The sequence below is a fragment of the Drosophila suzukii genome, unplaced genomic scaffold (assembly GCF_043229965.1).
Source record: "Drosophila suzukii unplaced genomic scaffold, CBGP_Dsuzu_IsoJpt1.0 scf_5, whole genome shotgun sequence".
In the NCBI taxonomy this organism is placed as follows: domain Eukaryota; kingdom Metazoa; phylum Arthropoda; class Insecta; order Diptera; family Drosophilidae; genus Drosophila; species Drosophila suzukii.
Genome location: NW_027255937.1, coordinates 834,179 through 850,486, shown reverse-complemented (window position 1 = coordinate 850,486; position 16,308 = coordinate 834,179).

The following is a 16,308-nucleotide window of genomic DNA, read 5'->3' as shown; positions in this document are numbered from 1 at the left end:
CTAAAATTTATTTATTCATGTCTTTTAATATTTCTATGTTTAATGTTTTGTTTTAGTATTAGGCAATAAATTATAATGATTTGCTAAAAGATTTTGTAGTTGAACTCAGGCTGGGGCAGCACCGGTAGAAATGTGGAAAGGGGCCGTGGGGAGAGGTCTTCCCCAGGATGTGACGGCCACAGGTAGGGTGGGCAATTGACCACAACAACATCAGTGGTCATATCTAAATGTGTGTGTGTAAAGTTGAGGTGTCATTTCGTAGTTTTGTTATCTCCGGTTGTAGTTGTGTCTTACAGTGCATGTCTATGTGTATCTGTGAGTCAAATTTTGTCGCAGCACTCTATTTTTTAAGATAGGTTAACAACATCAAGGCATTTTCGGTGCAACACCCCTATACCATCCCCTCAAGCCGACGAGCACAGCAAAAATCAAAAGCGAGCGTTGCCTCGCAAGTTTTTTTTTTTCAGCTGCCACTTTGAACGTTACAGATGTATAGTTGTTAGCTTATTTTTGGCGCCCAACGTTAAGGCCATATTTATTAATTAACTTAATAGACGAGACTCACTAACAAAATTACGAACTGTTCTATCTTCAACCATTTTTTTCAAGAGTGACTAAAGACTTATTGGCATTCAGTATATGAAATTCACGAATTTTGTACTTGTCCTAGAGTACAATGTTCCAGAACTGGGATTAACCACTAAAATCGGGTAGAGTGCAATGTTTGATGGAAACGTATCTGTGATAGAAGACTGGCCTCAAGCACACAGCTTTATTTGACTACATTTTCTTCTCGTAATTTTTACATACACATTTAAGACACACATTTTCCGGTAGCTAGGCTATGCTACGAGTTCAACTTTATGTTTTGATTTTCGATTTTAAAGTTTTTGTGAGATTTTTATATTTTATGTTTATTTATCAAATTTAAATCTATTTACCCATTAATTACTGTATTACTTTGCACAATTTACACTTTTTATATTATTTTTTTTTAAAACCCATATATATTTAGAAATTGTCTTCATTATTTTTTTAAACTCATATATATCCATCATACCATAATTATTTAATATTGTTATATTCAAAATGGGATTAGAACGGGATGATAACCCACCTCCAGGGCCAGGAAAAGCCAACTGCCCTTTGTGTAATAGTCCAATTAAATCAGAAGAGGAATCCTATAAAACCCCTTACAAACACACTTTTCACAAAAATTGCATTAGAACCCATCACCAAAGTTCTTCCAAAGACTCCAGGTCAGATGGGCGAAAACGTTTTGTCGACAGCATATAGGGAAACTCCAGGATGCTCAAACGCCTCCCAAGCCAGTGCAAACAAGGCCACAATTCAAGGTCAGCAGCAAGTTATGCAGAATAACATTCTCTCAGCACTGGCTGAAAAACTAAATCACTTAATTGAGACTAATGTAGAAAATTGCTTGCGACGCTTTAACTCGGCACCCGCCAGCCACAATTCCAATCCCGACAATAGAATGAGACAACCCGATGCTGAGACATGGCAGGGAAATCACTCCAATAATTCTTCCTTTGAGAGAAATTCAGGAAGTCTTTCTTCGGAACTCTCAAGGCGGCCTGATAGGGTTGGTCCGATTATGAACGGTTGGAAATTAAAATTTTCGGGTACGGGTTTATCAGTAGATAATTTTATTTATCAGGTACATAGAAGCCATGACAAATGAAACCCTAGACGGAAACATTGACCTAATGTGCAAGAATGTCTCTTCGCTTTTTGAAGGGAAGGCAAAGGATTTCTTTTGGAGACACCACAAAATAGTTAGGCAAATCATTTGGGAATCTTTGTGTTCAGCTTTGCGTAAGCAGTATAAGGAAGACAGGTATGACGGAGGCATTGAAGAGTTAATAAGGCAAAGGAAGCAGGAAAACAATGAATCTTTTGATAGTTTCTTCAATGCCATCAATGTCTTTCTCGATGAATTGGAAAGGCCCTTGTCAAATAGCAGGTTGGTGAGGATTTTAAGAAATAATTCGAGGCCAGAAATTCGCCACGAAATCTTGAATGTCGACATATTCTGTGTATCACACCTGCGTGAAGTATGTCGCAAAAGGGAAACATTTTTAGAAGATGCTAAGCGATCTCATCTCGAAAAATAGAGGCGCTGAACGTGATTTGCTGGAATTCCTTAGTCGAAAAACAACTTCCGTTTTGCTTTGGATGCGGTTTGCCGAACACTCTTAGGCCTACATGTGCAAGGTGCTTGTCAAAAAACCGCTCAGGGAGCACGCAGATGCCGCCACACAAACAGAAGCCTTTGCGTGCTCAGCAGCAGCCACCATCCCCAAACCGTCCCCAACCTCCAGCTTAGATTCCGCCGAAAACGAAAACGTTCGGAGTCCTGCAAATGAGCAATACGATTCTAGACCAGGACAATCAGATGAGGAACTTGACTCATCTCAGTCCGAAGGCGATGAATTGGAAGAAGATGAATTTGAAAATAATGATGTGGATATCTACGAGGCTACAAAAACAAAGTCCCATAGCGCTCAACGGATGCAAGGCTTTTGGATTGAGATGAGGCAATTAAAAGGGCATATTCGGGAAATTAACTCTATACAAGATTGTTCCCAGGATCCGCGTCCATTTGTGGCAGTGCTGGTACTTCAGCGTCTCGTGAAAGGGCTTTTGGATCCGGGAGCGGCTGTTAGCTGCTTAAGAGGCAGCTTAGCTCAGCAGTTTTTAGAAGATTGCACACCATTCAAGAAAATATATTCCAAAGTGAGCACCGCTGACGGCAATAGGGAAGAAATTGTGGGAAAAGTTTGTCTTCCAGTGGTCTACGACTGAAGGACTGAAGATATAGATATATATTTAGGGATCGGTTTTTGACTTGCTGCTGAATTTACCAAATGTGTCCGAGTTAGATGTGAAAGCTATAGAGCATGACTTATCGGAGGTAAAGAAAAAGCAGCTATCAAACGTGGTAAATTTAATTTCCCATTCAATAGATGTAGGTCCGGCTAAACATGTAAAACAGAGCCACTATCCTGTGTCTCCCGCGATTGAGTTGGGAGTGATAGAAGAATCGGATAGTTCGTGGTCTTCACCCTTAGTCATAGTGCAGAAGCGAGGAAAATTTCGACTCTGCACACTGGATCAGAAAGTTCATTTTTTGGCCAAAAATCTGTTATTTCTTTCCTGGGCTAGTTAGAAGGATGCAATTTTTTGCGTTTTTCTCTTAAAAGATTAAACTTTTCAACGTACTAAAAGTAAAGTTTATTGGAATTTTATATGGTATAGATAGTCCAAGCCAAAATCGGAAAATTTTACATACTATCGGTTTCTTATATAAAAAAAAAATTTCTGGAAGACACTCAATCCATTTTTATACACAATTAAGTATGAGAGAAAACAAATTAAAAAAATGTAACACCACCATAAAAAATTATGTCCTTAAAGATTTATGAACCGTTAAAAATTGCTGGGAGGCTCCCATTTCAAAGTTTATTTAATAATCGACCTAACAACATTTTCTATTTTTTTCTTCTTGTTACCTCTTTAGATTTTTATAATCAAGTTATTAGAAAAAAATTGTTTGTTAAATATTTTTTTAAAATTTGTTTTATGTTAATTTGACATATTCTGAAGTTTCAAAAAGTATGCTTTATTTATTTATTTAAGATCATAGTAAAGTTTACAAAACTAATCCTAACATAGGGGGTGTAGTGCTAGCTGCGAGGCCTTCGACTACGTATTTATTTATGCTACATTTATATTTGTATAATATAGTTTAGTTCTCATCCGAAGGAAGTGCAAGAAATGCAGCATACCTTTAGGCATACTTATGTCCTCCCTTATGAACAACAGAAATTGTGAACATTTTTTAGAGAAGAGCCAATAATGTTGCTATTTCTCTTTTCGATAAATAAATAAATAAATATGATGGACGTTGATGCACTACGAGCAGTACAAACAAGTGGCCCAACGACACCAAGCACGTGCTTGTTACGCGCGGGGCCCTTTTATCAATTTGGGCAAAAAATACGAGTTCGCGAGGAAGATACAAAAAACAAATAGAGACGGGACACAAATGAAAATTAAAGAAGCATCTAAGAATGAAGCAAATGAGTTAAAATATTAGTTTTTAATACCGGGATAGAAGTTGAAGTGCAAATTAAATGATAAAGGTTGTTATAATTATTACATAGAACGCGAAAGGGCTCGTGCAGACAAAAATTAGATGTACATCGTGGCAAATTTAGGGGATAATAATTTCGTGTTAGTCTAACAGGAACATTGAAAGTTAGGCGGTTTACAAGTTCTACAGAATCAATATCACCTCTTATAAGATTTTGCATAAAAATAGTACCAAGCATTGTTCTACGATTTGCAAGGGTAGGTTAATTAAGCAATAGTAATCTATTCTGATAGGAAGGTAGCCTTATGTTTTGATCCCAGTTCAAACTACGAAGGGCAAAAAGAAGAAATTTTTTTTGTACCGACTCAATACGGTCAATATGCACTTGATATTGTGGACTCCAAACCGAAGAACAATATTCCAAAATAATACGGACAAGGGAGGTAAATAATAATTTGGTTGTATAAGGGTCATCAAATTCTTTTGACCAACGCTTTATAAACCCAAGAACACTCATGGCCTTGCTGACAGTGGACATTATGTGGCAGTCAAATTTAAGTTTTGGGTCCAGAAGAACGCCTAAGTCATTAACTGAATATATACGATCGAGTGGCGTATTTTGAAGACTAACTAACAAAAGTAGGAGTACCCCTATGAAAAGTCATAACGTTGCATTTAAGGCAGTTCAAATTTAAAAGGTTATACTCACACCATCCCTGAAAACAATCAATATCTGACTGTAAGTTGAAACCCGACGCTATATCATTATGTGATAAACAAAGCTTAACATCATCAGCATACATTAGTACACGAGAGTGTGTTATGATAGAGGGAAGATCGTTAATAAACAAAGTAAACAGCAAAGGGCCCAAATGACTACCCTGAGGCACTCCAGATGTCACATAGATCAGTTTTGAGGCAGCGTTCTTGAATATAACCCTCTGAGTCCTACCATTCAAATAACTTGAAATCCAAGTTAATAGATTACATGGAAACCCAAGCTGATTTAATTTGAATAAGAGAAGAGAGTGGTTGACAGAGTCAAAGGCCTTACTAAAATCTGTGTATATAACGTCAGTCTGCATTTTATTCTTAAATCCATTTATTACAATAGATGACAATTCCAGAAGGTTGGTGGTGGTCGATCTTCGCTTAACAAAACCATGCTGACACGGTGATATTAGCGAGGAACATAAATGTTGCAAATGAGAAGTAATAATACGTTCAAATGCTTTAGGAATTGCCGACAATTTAGAAATACCTCTGTAATTCTGGGCATCCGCCTTCGCACCCTTTTTGTGAAGTGGAATGATAAAAGAGTCCTTCCAGATAGTAGGAAAAACTGACGATGAAATAGACAAATTAAAAAGTTTAAGAATCGGTTTACATATGGTTGACGCACAAAACTTAAGCACACACCCGGGGAGTCCATCAGGACCGGGAGAATAAGTTGGCGTTGTTTTTTCTAAGTCTCTTACGAGAGAAATTTCCGTAATTTCAGGGGTAAAGATACAACTTGCCTTATTTAAGGGATTAGGGTAGTTAGAATTTGACCAAGCAGCCGAACTATAAGTAGTTTGGAAAAACTCGGCAAATAAATCAGCAATTTCAGAATCCGTCGATGCCTCCATTGAGTTAAAACGTACCGATGAAGGCAATGCTGACGATATTTCATTCGATTGTTTGGTTTCAGAAATAAAAAAGCGGGAATAAATGAGAAAATAATATTTTAGATGTAAGGCAAACTAAAATCAAATATTGGCGCGGAAAACGTACATTAAAACATGAAGAAAAAAATATGGCATACTTTTGGGCATTCCTAGTAAAGCTCATCAAAATGGTTCGACTTCAAATTAAGCCATCAATTAAAACTAAAATAACTGAAAACTAAGGCATCGAGTCGGCGATGAGCAATCTTAGTAAATTAATCAAAGAATTTATTTTTGATGTAATGACTCCATTTGGGGTGGCACACAAAAGCACTCGAAAAGCAAAGTACTCATTTGCTAAAAAAAGCAGTAAAAATCTACGAAAAAGTTTTTTTTAGGAAACAAGTAAGACATACGAGCTATTTAATATTTTTTACTTGTTGAAAGTAATGACTTCTAAAAGTTTTGTGAAGAAGTCGAACAACTACATCAGCATCTTCGACTTCTAGATTTTTTTCATTTCCATCCATTTTTTACTTTAAAATAGGGTAAAAGAAAACTACTTGGCCGAATTCTTTGAAACTTTGGCATAAATTAGTTTAATGTATTATAAAAAGGACTCCATATTTGGTAATTTTCTTTAAAAAAATCGGGTTGGCTGGCCCAGTGTGCTCTGTCTGGGATAGCAGAAAGGTAAATGCACTTACTGAAAAGGATGCCTATCCACTTCCACAAGTTAGCGGGATACACAGTCGATTGTCGAAGGCCGAATTTATAACCATCCTCGATTAGAAAGACGCTTTTTGGTAGGTTCACTTGGAGGTAGATTCGAGGGACAAGACAGCTTTATCATTTTAAAGTCATGCCATTTGGGCTTCTGAGGTAGCGTTTTACCTAAAGTGAGCTGTACTTACGATTAACATCGGAAAAAGCAAGTTTGGTTCCAAAAGGGTGAAATACCTGGGGCATATAGTAGTAGTTACTGAGTTACAGCTTACTCCAAAGCGAAAATTTGCATTTACGGAACAAGCATTAAAAGCGTTTGAGGACTTGAAGACAAGGTTAACCGAAGCCCCTATTCTCAAAAGTGCTGGTTTTTATACCCGTTACTCGTAGAGTAAAAGGGTATACTAGATTCGTCGGAAAGTGTGTAACAGGCAGAAGGAAGCGTTTCCGACCCCATAAAGTATATATATTATTGATCAAGATCACTAGCCGAGTCGATCTAGCTATGTCCGTCTGTCCGTATGAACGCTGAGATCTCGGAAACTATGAGAGTTACAATACTGGGATTAGGCACGCAGATTCCTGAGATTCCTGCGCATCGCAAGTTTGTTTCAGTAGAGTGCCACGCCCACTCTAACGCCCACAAACCGCCCAAAACCATTTGGGGCCTATGTCGAAGGACACGATTTTACCATAACTACGGACCACGCTTCGTTGATCTAAGCTCGAGGTTGGCAAGATGGACGATAAAGTTGCAGAGCTACTCTTTCAAGATTGAACACAGGCGTGGAAAGTTGAATGTAGTCCTGTATGTTCTTTCTAGGGTACATGAAGAAGACGTAGACGAGCTGAGCTGCTTGGACGAAGGGCTAGTTGATGTGGAGTCAGGGCATTTTAACTCTCCCGAATACTTGGACTTGATAGCACGAGTTGAAGACTGCAAGGATCGGCTTTCGGATGTAAAAGTCCAGGATGGTTGGGCGAACCGGTCCACGATAAGTACAATTGGAAGCTGTAGGTTCCAAAAGAGTTAGTGGCTGAGATCCTTTGAAAAGAGCATGATGACCCTTTAGCAGCTCATGGGGGAATTCACAAAACGATTGAGCCAGGTCTAGTTCCGGACGTTAAGAAATATGTGAACTCGTGTGAGACATGCAAGGCTTCTGTAGCACCCAATGATCCGCTACGAGCCCCACTAGCCAAACCCTCAGAATCATAACGATTTTTCCAGAAGCTCTATATAGATTTTGTTGGAATATGACATTACTTCATATCGATAAGAATATCGTATAAGCAAAAGTATTCTGCTCACTACTGGAAACACTAATATCGTTTTGGTTCCGATGAGCTGGTTCAGCTCTCACTTATTCCGCATAATTTTGAAGTGACAAGACGTGATCCAAGGAACTTAAAATATATATCTAAAACTATACATAAAGTGTATTTAACTTGGTTTGTGAGTTGGTGGGAAGTGTAGTATTGCGCCGAGCACATTATACATGCTGTGGGAGGACCACAGGACGAATACAAGAGACAACACGTGAAATCTGGATTCTGACGAAATAGTGTGACGCTTCCAGGAAATCACACACACACATAAATAAATTGTGTGTATTCTTATAGGTTATGGGCCCAGACCACGCCATAACTGCAGCTAAGTAAAAGTATCATTTTATTATATATATTAAACAAAAAAATGGAGAAAACCAATAAACGAAATATAGGGCCATTTGATGGAGAAAAATATTCCATCTGGAAATTTCGTATAAGGGCATTGTTAAACGAAATAGATGTGTTGAAGGTTATAGACCAAGAAGAAGAAGAAGAAGAAGATTTGGTTGAATGGCAGAAAAAGGAGAAATGCGCAAAAAGCGTGATCATTGAGTACTTAAGTGACTCGTTTTTAGGTTTTGCTAAAAGTGAAGATACTGCAAAGCAGGTTTTCCAAAATTTAGATTCAATCTATGAGAGGAAGAGTTTGGCCTCACAGTTGTCTACACGCAAGCAACTGCTATCTTTAAAACTTAAGAGCGATTCTCAGTTATTAAGCCATTTCAATTTGTTTGACGAACTCATTGCCGAATTGCTAGCATCAGGTGCTAAAGTTGAAGAAACGGACAAGGTTTCTTATTTACTACTAACACTGCCATCTTCGTATGACGGCGTTATAACTGCAATAGAAACTTTAGCAGAAAACAATTTAACCTTGGCCTTTGTAAAAAATCGTCTGTTGGATCACGAGATCAAGCTAAAAAATATTAGCAAAGATACCAGTCTAAAGGTTATGCAGGCTGTAAAAAAGGACAGTAAGCCTCAATTTTCTTATAAGAAAAGTAGCAAATTTGCAACAAATAGAGTTTCAAAGTTCCAGAAAAAATGTTTTCATTGCGGCAAGAGTGGTCACATTAAAAAAGATTGCTTTGCTCTAAAAAGGGAAAAGGAGAAACATGGAAATGGCAAACAGGCGCAGATGACATCCACACAAAGCCAAGGAAATCATAATGGGATCGCAATTATAATGAGACGCGCAAATAGCCAACCAAACATTGGGTTCTTATTGGATTCTGGCGCATCAGACCATTTGGCCAACAATGAGAGTTTGTTTACAACTATCACTGAACTAGATGAACCTATTAAAATTTCTGTTGCCAAGAACGATGTATTCATTTATGCAGTTAAGAAAGGAACAGTGAAGCTGTACACAGATTCAAATGAGAAAATTGAGCTTAAAGATGTCTTATACTGTCCTGATATCCCTGAAAACTTGATCTCAGTTAAAAAAATGCAGGAGGCAGGCCTTACCATTGTATTTCACCCAGGAGGTGTAACTGTTAGAAAAGGTAAAATAATTGTAATGAATGGAAGTATATTTGGAAATGTTCCATTGGTTAATTTCTTTTCTAATAAACTAGCGTGTATTGCAAATGCAGCTAAAAATAATAATTATAGTTTGTGGCATGAGAGGCTAGGTCATTTGAGTAAGGGAAAGTTTTTAGAAATTAAAACCAAAAATATGTTTGACGAAACAGATTTGCTGAATAACATAAAACCAGAAAATGAATTATGTGAAGCTTGTGTCAAGGAAGAGCAGGCGAGATTAAGTTTTAATAAATTTAAAAATAAGGACCACATAAATCGACCATTATTTGTGGTACATTCTGATGTGTGTGGTCCAATAACCCCATCTACTGTTGATCATAAGAATTATTATGTAGTTTTTATTGATGAGTATACGCATTATTGTGTAACTTACCTGTTGAGTTATAAGTCAGAAGTTTTTAGTGTATTTCAAGACTATGTAGCTAAAACGCATGCTTTGTTTAATTTAAATATAGTTAACCTTTATATTGATAATGGTAGGGAGTATTTATCGAATGAAATGAAAGAGTTCTGTGTTCAAAAAGGCATTAGTTCCACATACTCCACAACAAAATGGTGTATCCGATAGGATGATTAGATCTATAACGGAAAAAGCTCGAGCTTTAGTTATAGGGGGCAAGATTCAGAAAACTTTCTGGGGTGAAGCAGTGCTAACAGCCACCTACCTTATTAATAGAAGCCCAACTAGTGCATTACATGAATGCAGAAAGACACCTTTTGAAACGTGGCACAGCAAAAACCCGTGCCTGAAGTACTTAAGAGTTTTTGGTTCGACAGTATACGTTCTCAATAAAACGAGAAAAAGAAAATTTGATGACAAATCATGGAAAGGTATACTTGTCGGGTATGAACCAAATGGATATAAAGTATGGGATGTGGAGAATAACAAATTTGTTATTGCAAGAGATGTAGTGTTTGATGAATCAAGCAGGATAATGTCTAGAGCTGTGGATGTTGATACCAACATGGATTTTCCCATTCTTGAAGAAAATATTGAACCTGCTTTTCAACACTCTGGTCTTATTGAGAGTGAAACGGTTCAGAAAAACACTGATATGGTAGTATCAGATGTGCAGCCTAGTGAAATTGAAAATGAAGTGGAGAATGAAGTGTAAAATGCCGATCCAGAGATATCTGGTGTTTTATCTGAAGGTGACTAAAAGAAAAGCCCAAATTGTCATATAGAGATATGATTAAAATTTGTGTTATGAATGCGCAAACTTTAACAGGTAGTGCTCCAATATCTTTTGATGAAATTAATAATAGGAGTGATAAAGAACAGTGGAGAGCAGCTATTGAAGATGAGCTTAATTCTCGTTAAATAAACAAAACATGGTCACTGGTAGAAAGACCTGAAAACAAAAACATAGTCGATTGTAAATGGATATTTACAATAAAACAGAACGAGTTTGGTAGACCAGTAAAATATAAAGACAGACTTGTAGCACGAGGATTTACACAGGAATATTTAATCGATTACGACGAAACATTGCCCCTGTGGCTAGAATTGCAAGTTTCAGACTTATAATGTCTTTTTCAAACCAGTATAGCCTTAAAGTACATCATATGGATGTAAAAACTGCTTTTTTAAATGGAGATTTAAAAGAGGAAATATACATGAGAGTTCCTCAAGGACTGTCTTGTAATAGCAGTCATGTTTGTAAATTGAATAAAGCAATTTATGGTCTTAAGCCGGCGGCTAGATGTTGGTTTAAAGTGTTTGAAAAGGCTTTAAAAGATATTGGTTTTAAAAATTCACCTGTAGATAGATGTATATATATTTTGGATAAAGGGACTATTTTAAAAAATATATATGTTTTGTTATAAGTAGATGACTTGGTTATTTGTACAGAAAACATTTTAACAATGAATAAATTTAAGTCATATATAATGAGCAAGTTTCAAATGACAGATTTAATGGAAATTAAGTATTTTATTGGTATTAAAATAGACACAAAAGAAAGTAAAGTGGAATTAAGCCAATCAGCTTGTATTAAAAATATTTTATTAAAATTTAAAATGGAGCAATGTAATTCTGTAAATTCACCACTTCCAAGTAAACTGAACTTTGATTTATTAGACTCTGATGAAAGAGACGATTCTCCTTGTCAAAGTTTTATTGGATGCCTTATGTATGTAATGCTATGTACAAGGCCAGATCTCAGTATATCTGTAAATCTTTTGAGTCGGTATAGTCAGAAAAATAATAAAGAGCTTTGGCTATGCTTAAAAAGGGTATTAAGATATCTGAAAGGTACTATTGATTTTGAGCTAACATTCACTAAAACTGAGAAGAATGACGACTTCTTTGTTGGATATGTAGATTCAGATTGGGGTGGAAGTCAATTGGATAGGAGAAGTACAACAGGATATCTTTTCAAGATGTTTAAAACAAACCTGATTTGTTGGAGTACTAGAAAACAGAATTCAGTGGCAGCATCATCAACCGAAGCCGAATATATGGCATTGTTTGAGGCTGTAAGGGAAGCCCTATGGTTAAAATCTTTACTAGAAAGTTTGAACATAAATCTAAAGCAACCTATTACAATTTTTGAAGATAATCAGGGCTGTATTAGTATCGCCAACAACCCCTCTTGCCACAAACGTTCAAAACATATAGACATCAAATATCATTTTTCACGTGAACAAGTTGAAAATAAACTAATAAAACTTGAGTATATTTCTACAGATCATCAACTGGCGGATATATTATCAAAACCACTCCCACCTCCACGCTTCGCACAACTAAGACAGCGTCTTGGCTTAACCGATTGATGGATGCAGACGACATTTTTTTTTATATACTTACATAAAAGTTGAAGACATAATTTAATTTATTATTTAAAAGAATAATTTTTTGAAACTATGTTATTGAATTTAAAATCTGTTATATTTTCTAGTTATTAAGTTTGGAAACAGAAGATATTCCTAATTACTTTATAATTTTCAAATTTATAAGATTACTTCCTGAAATTGCCTTTAATTGCTTTGTATGTTAATTTTGCATCACATCATTTTGTCATTTTGAATATTCATTTTTCTTTGTATTAATTTTAAGATTGACCTAATTGGGTTTTACTGGGTTTCCCCAATTCAAGCAACAAATGTTGGGTCAATGTGCACTCCCAGAAATATCTTGTCTTGCCAATTCAAATTTCAAATTTTTTATTAAACTTTAAATTTATAAATCATGATCATCAGACTTTTGAGGAGGTGTGTTGGAATATGACATTACTTCATATCGATAAGAATATCGTATAAGCAAAGGTATTCTGCTCACTACTGGTAACACTAATATCGTATTCGTTCCGATGAGCTGGTTCAGCTCTCACTTATTCCGCATAATTTTGAAGTGACAAGACGTGATCCAAGGAACTTAAAATATATATCTAAAACTATAGATAAAGTGTTTTTAACTTGGTTTGTGAGTTGGTGGGAAGTGTAGTATTGCGCCGAGCACATTTTACATGCTGTGGGAGGACCACAGGACGAATACAAGAGACAACACGTGAAACCTGGATTCTGACGAAATAGTGTGACGCTTCCAGGAAATCACACACACACATAAATAAATTGTGTGTATTCTTATAGATTTCCTGGGACCTTACCCTAGATCTCGAAATGGAATCATTGGCATATTCATAGTCCTTGATCATCTATCCAAATTTGTGTTTAGCAACCTGTGAAGAAGATTACTGCGGACGAGGTTGTAAAATATATGGAGACAGAGTTGTTCCACGTATCTGGCGTTCTGGATGCAGAACGAGTAAATCGTTCGGTGGTTTCGGCTATCCGCTCGTATGTTTAGGGAGACCAAAAGGATTGGAACAAGTATTTGTCACATACATACATATATGCTGCGCTTTGAGATCAGCAGTACATTCCAGTGTAGGGACCAGTCCGTACTATATGGCTTTTGGACAGCAAATGATTTACACGCTTCTACGGAAGTTGGGTTCATTAGAAGATCGTTCTTTGAACCTAATTCAAAAGGACTTTCTTGAAATAGTTCGCAGTCGAGCCGGGGAAATTATGCAACAACAGTACGAGAATAATGAGCGGCAATATAATCTAAGGGCTGTAGTAGTGAACTTTGTCGAAGATCAAGAAGTTTTCCGGAGGAATTTTAAGCAAAGTAATTTTGCCGATGACTACAATGCCAACCATGGCCCAAGATTTCTGAAAGCAAAGCGTCTTTTGGATCGGCCACAGCGGCAGCGGCAAGGCCATATCGAGGTTTTACCTCCAACATCGCAAAACTTTTGATCTCTGAAATCCACCAATCAATATTCCCTACCACATAAAGAATGTCAACATAGTTAGTTAAGTTAACTTCCTTAATATTGTTATTTGTATTTAAACCTAAGTCAAACAACGTTAAGAAAAAACAAAAGAACATTCGGTCATGTAAGGCGAACAAAACAAAAATAAAAATTAGGTAACAAGAAAGGTTTTGCGCGAGGCTTGTTAGGCGGGCGGTATTTTCTGATCTATTCACAGATGCGGCAGCCTCTTTGGAAGCGCTTTCATCGGAGGATGCGGCAACAAACTTTACGTGAGTCAAACTTTTATTTAATTTAAACATCTAAACACGAACGGTGAAATATTCGCAAAACGACGCCCCCTACCACAGGTGGGCAATTGACCACAACAACATCAGTAATCATGTCTAAATGTGAATAGACTACCATGGTACACACAATGACTAAAAAAAAAAAATCCTAGAAATAAATTCTATAAGCGCTACATAGAAAGCGATGATGCTGCTGATTTTGATCAGCTTTTAGCAAGTAGGTCCAGTGTTTGAAAGTCGAGGATTGTGTTTAGTGCTTCAGTGGCGGTGGTGCGGAGCGTTCCACTGATGCAAAGCTCTGCGCTTCTTTGGATCTTGTGAAGTATCCTGAGGTTACAATTCTTTTCTAGAGAAGGCCACCACACGATGTTTCCGTAGAGAAGAATGGGCCTGACTATTGCAGTGTATAGCCAGTGAACTATTACGGGGAAACCCCCCACTTCCTCCCTATAGTTTTTTACAAGCGAAGAGTGCTATGGCCGTTTTACGTTTGCGGTCTAAGATGTTGTCTGTCCAGTGGAGCTCTTTGTCAAGGATAACACCTAAGTAATTTGCTTGGTTGCTAAGGGTTAGGCGCTTTTGGTGTAGTTTTGGGAGAGTTTGACTTGGTATCTTATACTTGCTTGTAAATAGAACTAGTTCGGTCTTTTCTGGGTTAACTCCCAGTCCATAATCCGCTGTCCACCTTGAGAGGGTGGATAGGGCTGTCTCCATCAGATTGCAAAGAGTTTGCGAAATTTTACCCTGCAGTAGGATAACCACGTAATCCGCGTAGGCGCCTTCTATGTCTAGAAACGCTGCCAGAGAGTATTCCTTGTTGCGGAACTCTCTCTATACCAGATACTAGAGACTGGAGGGCGGTATCTGTTGATCTGCCTTTACGGTACGGATGTTGTGCGTCGGAGAGTAGGCTTGGGTTGATAGTTAGCCTTATATGGATGTCAATTAGCCTTTCCAGGGGCTTCAACAAGAAAGAAGAGAGACTTATCGGGCGGAAGTCCTTTGGGTTGGTGTGGGAGGGTTTGCCGGCTTTCGGTATAAAAATTACTTTAACGTCCAGCCACCTTGTTGGAATGTGGTTTAGAACAAGGCAGCCGTGGAAGATGGCTGTCAGCCAGGGTAGGGATATATCTAGTGTACATTGTAGTTGGGCCGGGAAAAACCCGTCCAGGCCGGGGAATTTGAAGGGCTTGTCGTCAAGGCTCTCCTCTATGTAGAGGTCCTCCACTGCTTGGGTGTTTTTAGGGTCTCTAACAAGAGTTCAAGGGTTTCCTGACTGTTTTCCGTCCAGCTGTCAGCATTGGTTTTTAAGTAGCCAATGGTTGCTGGAGATTTTGCTTAAATTCTTCCGAGTCTGGATGCCTCCGCAGTAGATTCTATGCTACTACAGAAATTAGCCCATGCCCTTCGTTTTGATATTCTTATTTCCTTTTTGTATAGGCTTAGCTTTGTATGGTATAAGTTCCACGAAGATTCTCTGTTGTTGTATTTAGCTCTATTGAAGTAAGTTCTGCACTCTCTTTTAGGATTCGCCAGAGTTGTGTTCCACCATGGAGGTTTGTGCTTTGCCTTGACTATTCTGCTTGGGCAAGCCCGTTTTATGGCCTCACCGCAGATGTCGGTGAAAGTATTAACTAGGTTTTCTAATTCTTGAGTACGTGCGTCGGTGGAGCATATAAGTTTCTATTGAGGAGATTTAAGTAGTATCCCCAGTTGGTTAATCTTAGATTAGTAATGTTCTCGGCGGGAGGACAGTCTAGAATTATTGTAAGTTCTATGTATCGGTGTTCTGAGAATGAGTGTTTTACCCCCACCTTTCACGCTTCGAGCTGGTTAAGTAGGGTATCAGATATAAGTGTAATGTCTAGGACTTCCCACCTATTTCTAGTTATGATAGTTGGGTCATTACCTTTGTTTCAGATGAATAGATTTGATTGAATGAGATAGTCGTAGAGTAACTCACCCCTTTCGTTTGTGTTTGTACTTTCCCATTGAGTGTGGTGTAAGTTAGCGTCCTAGGATGAGTTCTCCCAGTCGTAAATGACAGCATTCCAGCATGCGTTCTTTCATTATGAAATGGCATCAAAACGGTGTTCCGGAAGTGATGAGTCTGTCCATTCTTTTTACACGGGTGCGGGACAAAAAAGAATGCACCCGTTGCACGCTTCTGGAAGCATATATCTGGAATGCACCTGGAAGTAACAAACTAAACACATTCTGGGTGTACTCTTTTTGAATGCACCTGGAGGCAACATACTAAACACCTTCTGGGTGTATTCTTTTTTAATGCACCTGGAAGCAACATACTAAACACATTCTGGGTGTATTCTTTTTTAATGCACCTGTAACATGTACCCAGGAAT